The sequence below is a fragment of the Thermobia domestica genome, chromosome 3 (genome assembly GCF_964235325.1).
Source record: "Thermobia domestica chromosome 3, izTheDome1.hap1.1, whole genome shotgun sequence".
NCBI classification, from domain to species: Eukaryota; Metazoa; Arthropoda; class Insecta; order Zygentoma; family Lepismatidae; genus Thermobia; species Thermobia domestica.
The window spans coordinates 126,588,307-126,601,291 of record NC_137456.1 but is presented as its reverse complement, the minus strand read 5'-3'; the positions used below and the strand labels follow the sequence as shown (position 1 = coordinate 126,601,291).

At 35.9% G+C, this 12,985-nt stretch overlaps 1 protein-coding gene across 3 annotated transcripts in view; it reads right to left on the bottom strand.

Annotated features, from left to right (window-relative positions):
* Positions 1-12,644, bottom strand: part of LOC145680714 (C2 domain-containing protein 3-like) — a 138,674-nt gene extending 126,030 nt beyond the window's left edge. For all 3 annotated transcript variants that reach the window (XM_081751646.1, XM_081751645.1, XM_081751647.1), the window contains exon 1: positions 12,204-12,644. The gene's annotated coding sequence lies outside the window, so the exon portion shown is untranslated. The remainder of the gene's footprint in view (positions 1-12,203) is intronic.
* Between the last annotated feature and the right edge of the window lie 341 nt (positions 12,645-12,985).

The window sequence follows — 12,985 nt, the reverse complement described above, 5'->3', positions numbered from 1 at the left end:
CGAATAATTATCGTTTGATCCCAACGCATAATGACGTATTACACACAATTTAGCTAGGGTTTGTTAGCCCTTGATAATCGACATGTACCATTCCATAGATATTTCAATCGTAAATAGGTAAGCAAAGTTTCGTTAGTTTCTGGTAGAAAGTATGACAGATAAAGTTGATTGTTTATTAAACAATGGTGGCCTCTAACAATGAAACTAACAAGAACAACTGAAATCGACAAGTACCATTTCACAGATATCTCAGTGGTAATCCGATGGGTGTGCCAAGTTTGGTCAGTTTCTGGTACAAAATATAGCAAAGTTGATTCTTTGTTTAACGATGGTGACCTTCAACAATGAAACTAACAATATGTGAAATCAACACGTACTATTCCCTAGACATTTCAATCTTAAATGGGTGTGCAAAGTTTGGTTAGTTTGTGGTAGAAAGTATGTAAGATAAAGTTGATTGTTTATTTAACAAAGGAGAAATCCAATGATTGTTTATTTAAAAATGGTGATATTCAACAATGAAATTAAAACAATATGTGAAATCGACACGTACCATTCCATAGATATTTCAATCTTAAATGGATGTGCAAAGTTTGGCCAGTTTCTGGTAAAAAATATGGCTGATGAAGATGATTGTTTAATAATGGTTTCCTCTAACAATAAAACTAACAACAATATGCGAAATCGACACGTACTATTCCATAGACATCTTAATCGTAAATGAAAGTGCCAAGTTTGGTTAGTTTGTGGTAGAAAGTATGGCAGGTAAAGTTGTTTGTTTATTTAACAATTTAGAAATCCATCGATTGTGTATTTAACAATGGTGGTCTTCAGCAACGAAACTAACAACAATACATGAAATCGACATGTAGCATTCCCTAGGTATTTAAAACATAAATTTGTGTGCAAAATTTGGTCAGTTTCTGGGAGAACGTATGGCAGACAAAGTTGATTGTTTATTTAACAATGGTAGCCTATAACAATGAAACACAACAATATGTGAAATCGGCAGGTACCATTTCCTAGATATCTCAGTTGTAATCCGATGGATGTGCAAAGTTTGGTCAGTGGGGGGTAGAAAGTGTGGCAGATAAAGTTGATTGTATATTTAACGATGGTGGCCTTCAACAATGAAACTAACAACAATATGTGGAATCCACACGTACCATTCCGTAGATATCTCAATCTTAAATGGGTGTGCAAAGTTTCTTCACTTTCTGATAGAAAGTACGGCAGATAAAGTTGATTGTTTACTTAACAACGGTTGCCTCTAACAATGAAACTAACAACAATATGTGAAATCGGCACGAACCATTCCACTGATATCTCAATCGTAAATGAGTGTGCCAAGTTTAGTTAGTTTGTGGCAGAAAATATGACAGATACAGTAAAGTTGACTATATATTTAATAATTGAGAAATCCAACGATTGTGTATTTAACAATGGTGGTCTTCAATAATGAAATCGACACACAGCATTCCCTAGATATTTCAACTTTAAATGGGTGTGCAAAGTTTGGTCAGTTTGTGGTAGAACGTATGGCCGTTAAAGTTGATTGTTTATTTAAAAATGGTGGCCTCTAACAATGAAACTAACAACAATATGTGAAATCGACCCATACCGTTCCATAGATATCTTAATCTTAAATGAGTCTGCAAATTTTTGTTAGGTTGTTGTAGAAATTGTGGCAGTAAAACTTGATTGTTTATTTAACAATGGTGGCCTTCAACAGTGAAACTAACAACAATATGTGAAATAGACACGTACCATTCCCTAGATATTTCAATCGTTCATGAGTGTGCGAAGTTTGGTTAGTTTGTGGTAGAAGGTATGGCAGATAAAGTTGATCGTTTATTTGACAATGTAGAAATCCGACGATTGTGTATTTAACAATGGTAGTCTTCAACAATGAAACTAACAACAATATGACAAATCGATACATATCTTTCCCTAGATATTTCAATCTTAAATGGGCAGTTTCTGGTAGAACCTATGGCAGATACAGTCGATTGTTTATTTAACAATGGTGGCCTCTACAATAAAACTATCAACAATAAGTGAAATCGACACGTACTGTTCCATAGATATCTAAATCGTAAATGAGTGCCTCAAATTTGATTAGTTTGTGGTAGAAAGAATGTGAGATAAAATTGATTGTTTATGTAACAATTTAGAATTCCAACGATTTTTTATTTAACAATGGTGGTCTTCAACAATGAAAGAACAACAATATGTGAAATCGACACATACCATTCCATAGATATCTCAATCAGTCATGAGTGTGCAAAGTTTGCTTAGTTTGTGGTAGAAAGTATGGCAGTGTCCTTCTGACAAGTGCTTTATTACGGCTAAATTAGTAAAAATAATTATTATAAAACACTTTGAAACCGGCCCCCATCGGAACTTCGCCGGACAATAGCAATGACAATACAACATCTCCTCCAAGACCAAATTGAAAATTGCTACTCTGTTCTTTTCCAGTGTAAATACTGAATGCAGTAAGAAAACCTAAACCTAAGAATTGAAATAAAAGTGTTACACACAGAGCGGCATACTCGAACTTAAAGCTAAACGATATGCTTTTATGTAACACTAACACAACACATAGCTCGTGTAACACCTCTCAATAAAATGTGATCGTGTGATTTGGCCATAGTAAATATTGATTTCACGGGAGAATTTGAGTAATCAATTTATGGCAACTGTCAGAAAAGTATGTTGTTTATCAGCTTTCTTTGTGTTTCAAGGATGACATAAGATAAGGCTAGTTTTACTTCCTTGGAAGAAAAAAGTAACTACTGGAAAAAGGAAACAGTGCTATCTCTTGAATGACTACAAACGGTACAAGCGAACCAATGAATCTATAGCAAAAGAGCGTCTCGTACACGGTGTCCAATTTATTGGACAGCCAAATATTTCTTATTGTGTAATTCATAGTATTACAATTATTAGTACTGGACATTAAGTAGTACTACTTCAGGGTGTATAGCAAATTTCTCTCAGCAATTTCCTGACCATTTCCATATTTTTTCCGACCTAAGAAAAAATCGTAAAGTTAAGAAAGGTTAAAATGTAATGAAAAAGTGTGAACAAAATCTTACCCAATCAAAAACTTTCTCCTTATCCATGTATACAATGATGTAATTTAATCACGCAACTTCTTTTCTTCTTCTATAGTAGCGACTTCTGACAACTGATTCACGATTTTGTGTTTCTTTGCTTCAAGTTACTTTAGTCTCTGTTGTGCTCTTCTTTTTTCAGCGGCCCTACGATTTTTTTCTGCCATTACTTTTCTACGATGTTTTTCGGCTTCCTTGCATCGCGCGTTTGCATTTCTCATTGATAGTATCATCTGTTTTGGGATACGTAGGGCCTGTACGCCACCAGCTACATTAACAGCATCACACACTACACGCTGCGCCACTAAAAATTCTCTGACAAATTTTATACTATTGCGGTTACGCTATGAGTTATCTATGATCTACATAGAACGGGACGTACGCAAGAGGTGTCATAGCAATAACCAAAACTTTCTTAATAATCTAGACATCGATAAGTTGTACACCAATAAATTCGTCATTAATCATTTCGGTTGAAATAAAAGAATAGGATCTGTGGGTAATGTTTTTAATGTGTGTAGTTTTGATCAGTAGCGTCTATTTGAAACTTCCCAAGCACTGACTCATGACTAGGCATTGACAAATATTAACAGGTACATACCTTTTCTTATTGATGTAGTCTAGATAAGCAATATGATCCACACTAGTGACTAGGTGTTCCTCCTGATGGATTTTCGAAGCTACTACCCCGACTTTGGAAGAGCCCAGTAGTTTTGTTACTCCACTCGAGACGAGGTTATGGAACTTCCTGTACTCGTGGTGGAATACGTAAAGACGTAAACCTCTGAAATTCACTTCTGTCATCATATTTGTCAATGCATAGATCTTACGTGTTGAATTGTGAAAGCTAGCTGACTTCAGTGCTTGGCAATGATTTCAAAGACGGAATTACATAGCAGTTTTACAGATAAAGAATTCATTAATTAAACAGAATTTGATTTTTGAAATATCCATAATTTCCTTTCGCTGTTCGTTGAATGTCCTTTGAAGAACATTGAACTAAAATTACAATCACGGACAAAGTTTAACGATGATATCGATGAGCGTCCGTGACACTATTTTCTCGTTTACGGAAAAATTCCTTTTTAAGGCTGCATTGCCATGGGAAAGAATTAGGCACATCTTTACAATCTTGCAAAGATATATATCATTTGGTGATAAGACACTCATCCAAAAATCATTAAGTCTGTGTTCACTTCTTTTTTAATACTCCATTTTCTATCGCACATGTATCTGACCTACTAGAGCCTTGTATTCTCTGTCTGCCTTTTCTGCATCGAACGCTGAAACAATATACTCCGCATTAAAATTTCGAACGTTGCTCTCATTTGTTCAACAGCCTCTTCCTGTGAATAGCAACGGTGAAGGGATTAAAAAACGTAAGGGAATACTTTAGCGGAGACTTCTGCTGCACTTTGGAAACAAAAAGCTGATAGCATTCATGAACTTGTTTACGAAAACACAGTATTTTCTTTTCACTAACCTCTGTACATTTCCTTTCCGTACTAACAGAGATGTTTTCATTTTTCTCCATAACATCAATCTCACCCTGTCCATCGTTTCTTTTGTAACGAAGCGTGACATCAATAACTTTAATAACGGAGTGAGGATGCCATGTACAAATGCATCATAGAGGTGTCTGACTGATATTCGGTCAAGAAATACCACAGTCCTCAGCTAGGAATTGAAAAAAGGCTAATTTTGCAAGGAGCAACTTTTCGTTCAAACTCTCAGCTACTATTCTGAAGCTGCTACAGTTGAGTTCTTTGTCTGTTCCTTTAACGGTTTCAATATACTTTCTCACATCCGGTTATATTTCTTGGCTTCCCTTTGCTACTTTAGCATTTTCTACTCACCGAATGTGGCAAAATGGAAGAGGAAATAATGACGAACCTATTATTTCAGAATACTGAGCACGCCCTGCTGGTACCATTTCGAACAAGTTATACAAGGCTCTAACAAAAGAAATCAAATTCATCCAGTTTTTTTGTATGTCAGTCTTAAAACCACCGTGAACAACGTGAAGACTACACAAACCAAGTTCAAGAAGTCGTGGAGCATCTGTACAAGGGTGGCACAACGTTCCTCTTTAATTAGCCTTAAAAGTGCCAAGTTTATGTTTGGCCCATCCATTGACATTTGCAGAAGCTTACAAGCAACTGCAATACATTCTGCAAACCATATAGTACGTCTGTAGCTACACCATAATCCATAAAAACAGAATTTAAATACCATGTTCTGACTGTGTTGTTGCTGTCGTCTCAGAAGTATACACTCACATCCATTTGAGCACTTTGCGCAAGAGGATTTAAACTTTCATCAAATCCAACGACATAATGTTCGCATTCTTGCAACAAGGATTTAAGTTCATGTTGAAAATATGGACAAAATCCACACACGATGATATATGACATTTTGTCCTTGTGCAATTTCATATCACTAGCAATTGTACTGTCTGGAAACATTCTAGTAAAAAAGAACAACACTATTTTCAGCACTGCGTAAAGAGTTGTGATTCATCACTGCGTTTATACCCCACAAAATCTCTGCCTGTGTAACACTATCTTTCTCTTTATATTTGTCTAGGATCGAATACTAGTTGAAAGGCGTGTTTTACTTGATGAGCATGTAAGAGGATCAGTGCTGGTACCAGGTACGTCTACATGTGATGCTGACACAGAAACAACTGAACTTTCTTTAGGTTTTCTTGGGAAATGATATGTCATTGTAAAAGTATTGTCGAGTTGCTGCAAGGTTTTGACAGTTATCCGCCAAATTTTCAAAAGTATTTTTATTCTTTCTCCTTTAAAAAATAAAAAATAAAATAAAAAACACTCGAATCCTAAGATTATTATAGACAGATGTTATATTTTACGAATGGAAATTATGTTTAATAAAACAAACTTACATGCCTCCTAAATCATAGACACAGCCATTTTCAATCTAACTATACTACAAACAAATGACTGACGAGTTGCGTTCTAAACAAAAGAATGGCGAAATGCGATATTGTAAATGATTATATTGGAATTTTCAAATCTAAATGCGGTGACACAATGTTCACCTCAAGCAAATAAGCACAATAATTGTCAAAAACGTAAATTCAAATTTCCCGACTTTTCTCGCGAATTCTCAACAAATCCCCGATTTCCTGACCAATTTTTTAATTTAAGACTAATTCCCGACTTTTCCGATTGCTAGACACCCTGTACTTGAATTCTAAGGACATTTGACTCTACAATAACGTAAATATAAGGAAATAAATCGAGACAGTAACTGTAATAAGGGAAATTTATTTGCCCCGTGCGCGACTCAACAGAACTGAAGGAATTCATTTTCTCTTCTTCTTCTTTACTGGAACCTGTATCCAGAGTTGCCAGAATGTGAGCGAAGCAAGTTACTTTGGGTCTATACATCAGGTTAAACAATCTTTAGTTATGACCAAATGATTTCGCATTCAAATAATCCGCCATATTTAAGTGTACAATTTATTGGACGTAACACACTAATGGGTTAAAAGTTTGTTTCTTTCTAAAAAGAATGACGTACGAATAGTGCTGGAACAGTAGCTACTTAACTAGAAGTTAAAATTTTTCTCTAAAAATGCAGAAATTTATGACCTGAAACAAGGAAATTTAAACGAGTTAACTGGACATCTTGGATTTTTTTTTCCTTTTTCCTAAATCTCTTGTTTCTAATATGCTTTCTTACAATATATTTTACGATTAAATAACTTTTGTAACATACGATAATCATACTATACGTCACATATTATACCAGATAGGCAAGAAGAATTCTAGTTTCCCGATCTCCTTTTCAATGGAACTACCTTTTCGTTTTTATGTTACACATAATTAACACATTTTCCTAATGCTAGTTTTGTTCTAGAATTCTCCCTTTGATAAATACATATTCGAAAATGAAATGAAATCTTTAAGTTTCACGTCCCAAGGTTATGCCGGTTAGGCTAAAGGAGACGGTGATGATGAGTAATGAATGAAATGGTGGAATGAAGAAAATGAGAGGAAACGGGAGAACCCCACGCACACGGTGTTTGTCCACCACAAAGTTCACTTGGCGGGACTTGGATCGAACCCGGGAACCCAAGCACCAGAGGTGAACGCTCTACCACTGAGTCACCGCGGCCCCATGCCGGTTAGGCTAAAGGAGACGGCGATGATGAGTAATGAATGAAATGGTGGAATGAAGAAAATGGGAGGACACGGGAGAACCCCACGGACACGGTGTGTATCCACCACAAAGTTCACTTGGCGGGGGCTGGGATCAAACCCGAGACCCTAAGCACCAGAGGTGAACGGTCTACCACTGTCACCGCGGCCCCAAAATACATATTTGAAGCCAACTCTGAAGCTAAGCGTGTACTGAGAAACACAATTGAAAAACTAATTATGATCACATTGTTACCATTTCAACGTAAGTTTTGATGTTTATTTTTGGAGGGTTTTTTAAAGATGAGTTTTACCTTTACAAATGGGGAAAATTTCAACAACTCTGCTTAAATAAGATATAACCCTGCTTAAATATAAACACAGAAACTTCTACAGGATGACTACTAAAATTCCAAAATGAAATTCCGTGACTTTTTCGTGACCTTTTCTTTACCAAACCATAAAATTTCCTAACATTCTCAAGAGCGAATTTGGGTGCAAATTAGGCCGAATTTTCATGTATGCGATAGAAGAATACTTTGCTTGCGATTCAGTAGCGTCTAAAGCCCATCATAAAGGCATTTTCAGTAGTGAATTTTGATGTTTTATAGAACAAAAATTTCCAGTCTGTGCTTATATTTGTACAGATAAAAAAATTCGTGACCCAAAAGGTAAATTTTGTGACTTTTTCTTGACTTCCATGACCGTTTTCTGATTTTGTGATTTTTCATGACTTTCGTGACCGATAGACACCCTGTTCTATTCTTCCGAATTATATATTAATAGCGGAACAATAGGCCCACTATTAGTAGTGTGGCAGTATCAATCTTAGGTTTTATTTTCAAGTTAAATCTGATTCTCATTTTTAGTTCATGAAATAAGAAAATATGGAAATGACGGCGTGACAAACATCTTGGCATTTGAAGGCGGCGCTTCAAGTTCCCTTTAAATGCTGCTAGCAAATGAAAGGCCAGCGGTATTGCCACGTTTATTTTGTACACATCCACGTCTATCCCCTGCCACCTGATCGCGCTGTAGTTTGTTTGCTTATCCATAGCCACGCCCCTTAACACTCGGCAACGTCGCGTGAGAGATTGCGTTTTATACGTTTAGCTGAAATGCCAAGATGTTTGTCACAGGCTTTAAATCACTATTAAACTCTGCTATATAATCATGTCTGTGAATTTGTCTTATGAGTTTATGACAGTTTTACTTACATAATTGAACTCATTACGAAAAGACATACTTCTTTCTATCTAAATTCCGAAATTTGTTCTGGAACTTCTAGAACCCGGACTCGGAATACTTTTATTACTGCACGTGGCTTTACGTCACGTCCACGAGCTTTTAGATCAACCTCAGCAAAGATTAAGTAATTTCAAGAAAGAGGAGTTCCGACAGATCCGGGAGTTGATGCTGTTTAGGTAGTTCATGGAGTTGGATCAGTATCTCTATCTATCGTCATCATGGACATAATGACTCCTTTGAAGTTTAACACCGCCGAAACAATGAGTGTTTGGCATAACCACTATATAACTAGTAAAACTACTAATCATCTGTCTCCGAGGTAATAATTCGCCACCAACTAGAACCACATTAGGGTCGGAGCTGAGTAGTAATCAATAGCATAGAAATGGAAGCTTCATCATTATCAGAACATACCAGGTATGTGTCAGAGAAAGCTTTTTGTGCTAGGCTTACCAAGTGCATAAGATAATTCATTCACAGACACATAAATTCACATTAAAAATTAACTCTATTAAAGCTCTTTTTAAGTTTGTCCTGGGCGAGATAACACCATTTAAATGTAACGATTATTAACTTATTATTTTTCATTTCACGTTATATTCCAGCCCACAGTTCGTATAATTTTTAGTTACGTTAACACAGTCAAAATACATTAAATCAGACACAACTACTTATATCACTGTTACCTTTATTCTCCAAACTCCATTAATTATTCTTTTCTTTTTCGGTTGTCATAGCAACGTTTAAATATACGACTATCTGCTGTTATGATAACTATAATTGCAGATTACACCTATAAAACCAACATATATTTCAACTACTGAGATTAAATCTTATTTCTTTCTATTTAAAATCAACAACATATATATTCTTAGCTTCTTCTTCTTCTACACGACAGACTGTATACTTGTATGCACCGTTGACCAAAACCAAAACAAAAATAGAAGAAATTACAAAATAGATATACAATATCGTTGTAGATATGTGAGATTTAATTATTGTACCTCTAGCTATACACCCCCAAATTATAACCTCGAATTAGAAACAATCTCATATAGCAATAGTAGTTTGCAGGAACTTCTCCAGCAGCCCTAGTACAGTTTATGGATCCAGAGATTATTAAAATTTACAGAAGGAACATGTAATATTATTTTAGAAGAAAATTGTGTAAATAATGGGAAAACTTATTTTTCACATGTCTAAGAGTAGAAATATATTAAGAAAAGGCAATATCTTACGTACACATTCATGTATAAGGATGCAATAACGAAGTGAAGTTAACTCATGATGCGCGACTATGAAAATATCAAGAGAAATATGAAGGCAATGGGTTAACTCACGATACACAACAGGTTTTTTTTATATATATATATATATATATATATATATATATATATATATATATATATATATATATATATATATATATATATATAATATAGTGAGGAAAACGAGTGATGAATGCAGAAATATAAAAGTACAATGTAGGCAACTTTTTGTTATATGCGACCATAGATATTTAAAATTTAAAAAAGGAACATGTAATGTTATGTTTTCGGCCTACCTTCGTTTAAACGCATATTCCTCATTGCTATTTGATAACGTGCCTGTTTCTCACAGATGCAGCCCCACATGGGCCCATTAACACCGCCCTGCCTGTATTCGGATTAGACACAATTCGTGGTTCTAGTCGCCACCTAATACAAGCTGATTTGTTCATTTCAACTGTCGTTTCTATGACACACCGAAAAAACACCGTATTTATGCCTGTAACAGTTAACCCTTTCTAAAGAGAATCTGTACCTAGAAATACAACTTGTTTCATAAGAAACAATGTTTAACAGCACCAAGAGAAACTTACATCATTAATTTTTGCGTGGATCCATAAAGCGTACTTGCACCAATTCAACTACAAAATCGTTTTATGGCATGTAAGTTTTCATCAATGCACTGAACGCGAGTAGCACTGCCCCTATGGATTCAGCGGCAAAACTATCAGTGCTACTGGCCTGCCTCCGCAAACTGTGAAGAAACATCCTCTCGTGCAATAATTTCTAGTACAATTGTACACGACGTGGGTACTGAAATTTAGCGTATAGCCGCGATCTTGAATGCAATATGGCGACGTTCAGCTCGACAAGCAATCTTCCTGATCAAATTTCAACTTATTCCCACTTCCAGTTCAAAAGTTTTTAAGGTAAAAAACACATACACATAGAAGTACATGAAAATCATCACACCTTACAGTCGGATCAAAGAGTACAGTTAATCTCTAACGATAAAAGTAATCCAAAGGTGAGGACCACGTTAGGAAATTCTTAGTTTACGTTCATATTCACTATCGCTGAAGTGACTGCTCCCTACGGACGCACCCTTGCTGCTGCATTCCTGCTGTTTTCAGGTCTTTAATTGCATACCTCTCAATCTCATTTATACCTATAACGAGTAAATCCTCTTAAGGTGAATTTACAGCGAGTAAGGTATTCCTAAAATACTTCCTTAGTTAAAAAGAGTTATCTTTCTGATCAAAAAAGCGAGTACTAAGAAGAAAAGTTACTATGTTTTGAGGAGTAGCACTATGGTGTGAAAAACAAAAAAGGGAATACACGGATGGTATGTTTTAGAGCACCTATTCACGGCATCTAATACAAACGTTTCAGTCATCCGTAGTTTCATGAGGCAGTGTAGGAATGTTACAAACCTTAAAGATAACTAACAGCACTGAACGTGTTAAGAAAGCACCTAACGTAACGTAATGTAGTGATGTTAGCGACATCCTCATATACGCGCACACCCACCAACGCCAACGCGCCTGCTCCATGCGGACGTTCACCGTCATTGTTGCTCTGACTTGTGCTTTTTAGTGGCCATCTAGCACTAATTGGTTCGTGGCTCTTACACCGTAGGCCTATTTTCAAACACAGTATTTACACGCAATCAGTGAAGCCCTCAAAGAAAATGTGCACCGACGAATTCTTAGAAACATTTTCTAAGATAGTGACAGTGAATTTCCTGATAAATAAGAAAACGTTTTTAAGCCTGAAAATTATGGACCTTCAATGCTACACAAAGTTTCATACCCGTCATACAGTAATACATAACCAGAACGTTAAATTGAGTTCAGGTAAGGCCTACGCATGTATTACTTCTAATTTATATGCTTTCATCTACAGTTCCCTAACCATGTACACACCGGAACAACCGCTGAGTAACCTTTACAAGCTGCAGTTGCGCATCGATAACGAGGACCTCTTTTAAAGGGTACGATAGAGTAGAAAAAGTGGGATCAGGCTAGCTTAGGAAAGTTTGAACCAATGTTATAAATGAATAGAGTGTAGTTTGCCGTGTTTACGTAAGGAAACTAACTGGAGCGGGCAATCAAATGTTTACCTGAATCTTTTAATGATACACCTGTTTGCACGCTTGTTATACATCTGTACGTATTATGTGGGCAGACGACTAGTGAAGCATGAATACGGTTCCCACATTCCTCACAGAAATAGTATCTTTCCTTAAGCTCCAAATGTAAATTATTTATATCCTATGGATTTACCACAACTTTCAAAATTTACCTATATTGTCAAAATCCAGCCTAGCCTAAGAAAATATCAATGTTCATAATACATCCTACCCAAATATTAATATTGAACTTCTTTTGTACACTTACCTTCTTATATCCTAAATAATAACTATTCTATATAATAGTTTAAAGCTTTTAAATGCTGCATACAACAGTTGATTTAAGTACGTAGCCTTAAACGTAAACAATCAATTTCACTTTCCTTCCATCAGACACCAAACCAATTTCAAGTTAAATATGCACCCATCAGTGGAAGCAGCCGCTATTACGTAATGTCCCTAAATAATAAAGATCGCCATATACAGTGTTATTATCGTATTCGCATTCATAAACATGCTTGTACAATTCATAATTCCAAAATAGTTTAAGTCAACCAAACTCAAAATCTGAAATTTAGTTTCATATAATTGGCCTAGCTGAATTTTAATAAAGACCCTTACGAAATTACTTCCATGGAAAGAAATCGTCAAATAGAAGAAGGAGAACATTCCATAACAGTCTTTGAAAACTATCATTATAACTACAAATGAAGAATGTGTACAGAGCCGTAGCTAAGGGGGGGCCAGCGGGGCGCCCGCCCCGGGCGCTGATAGCAAGGGGCGCCGGACGAGCAAGGAGAAAGAAAAAAGTGGTGTTGGACATGAGTAAAAGACGAGTCGCCCCCAGAAAGTATTGGCGCCCTATTAGATAAATATTGCTGTAGGTTATCAATGAAATACATAGATTTCTTAAAAATTTTCTTGCTCGCTTCGCTCGCAAATCCAAGAGTTTAAATAAGTCACAACAAGTTTTTACTTATTACTTAAAGAGTTATTGTAGATGATATGAAATTATATGAATTATGAATGGGACCGCGCCAAGGTTGGACG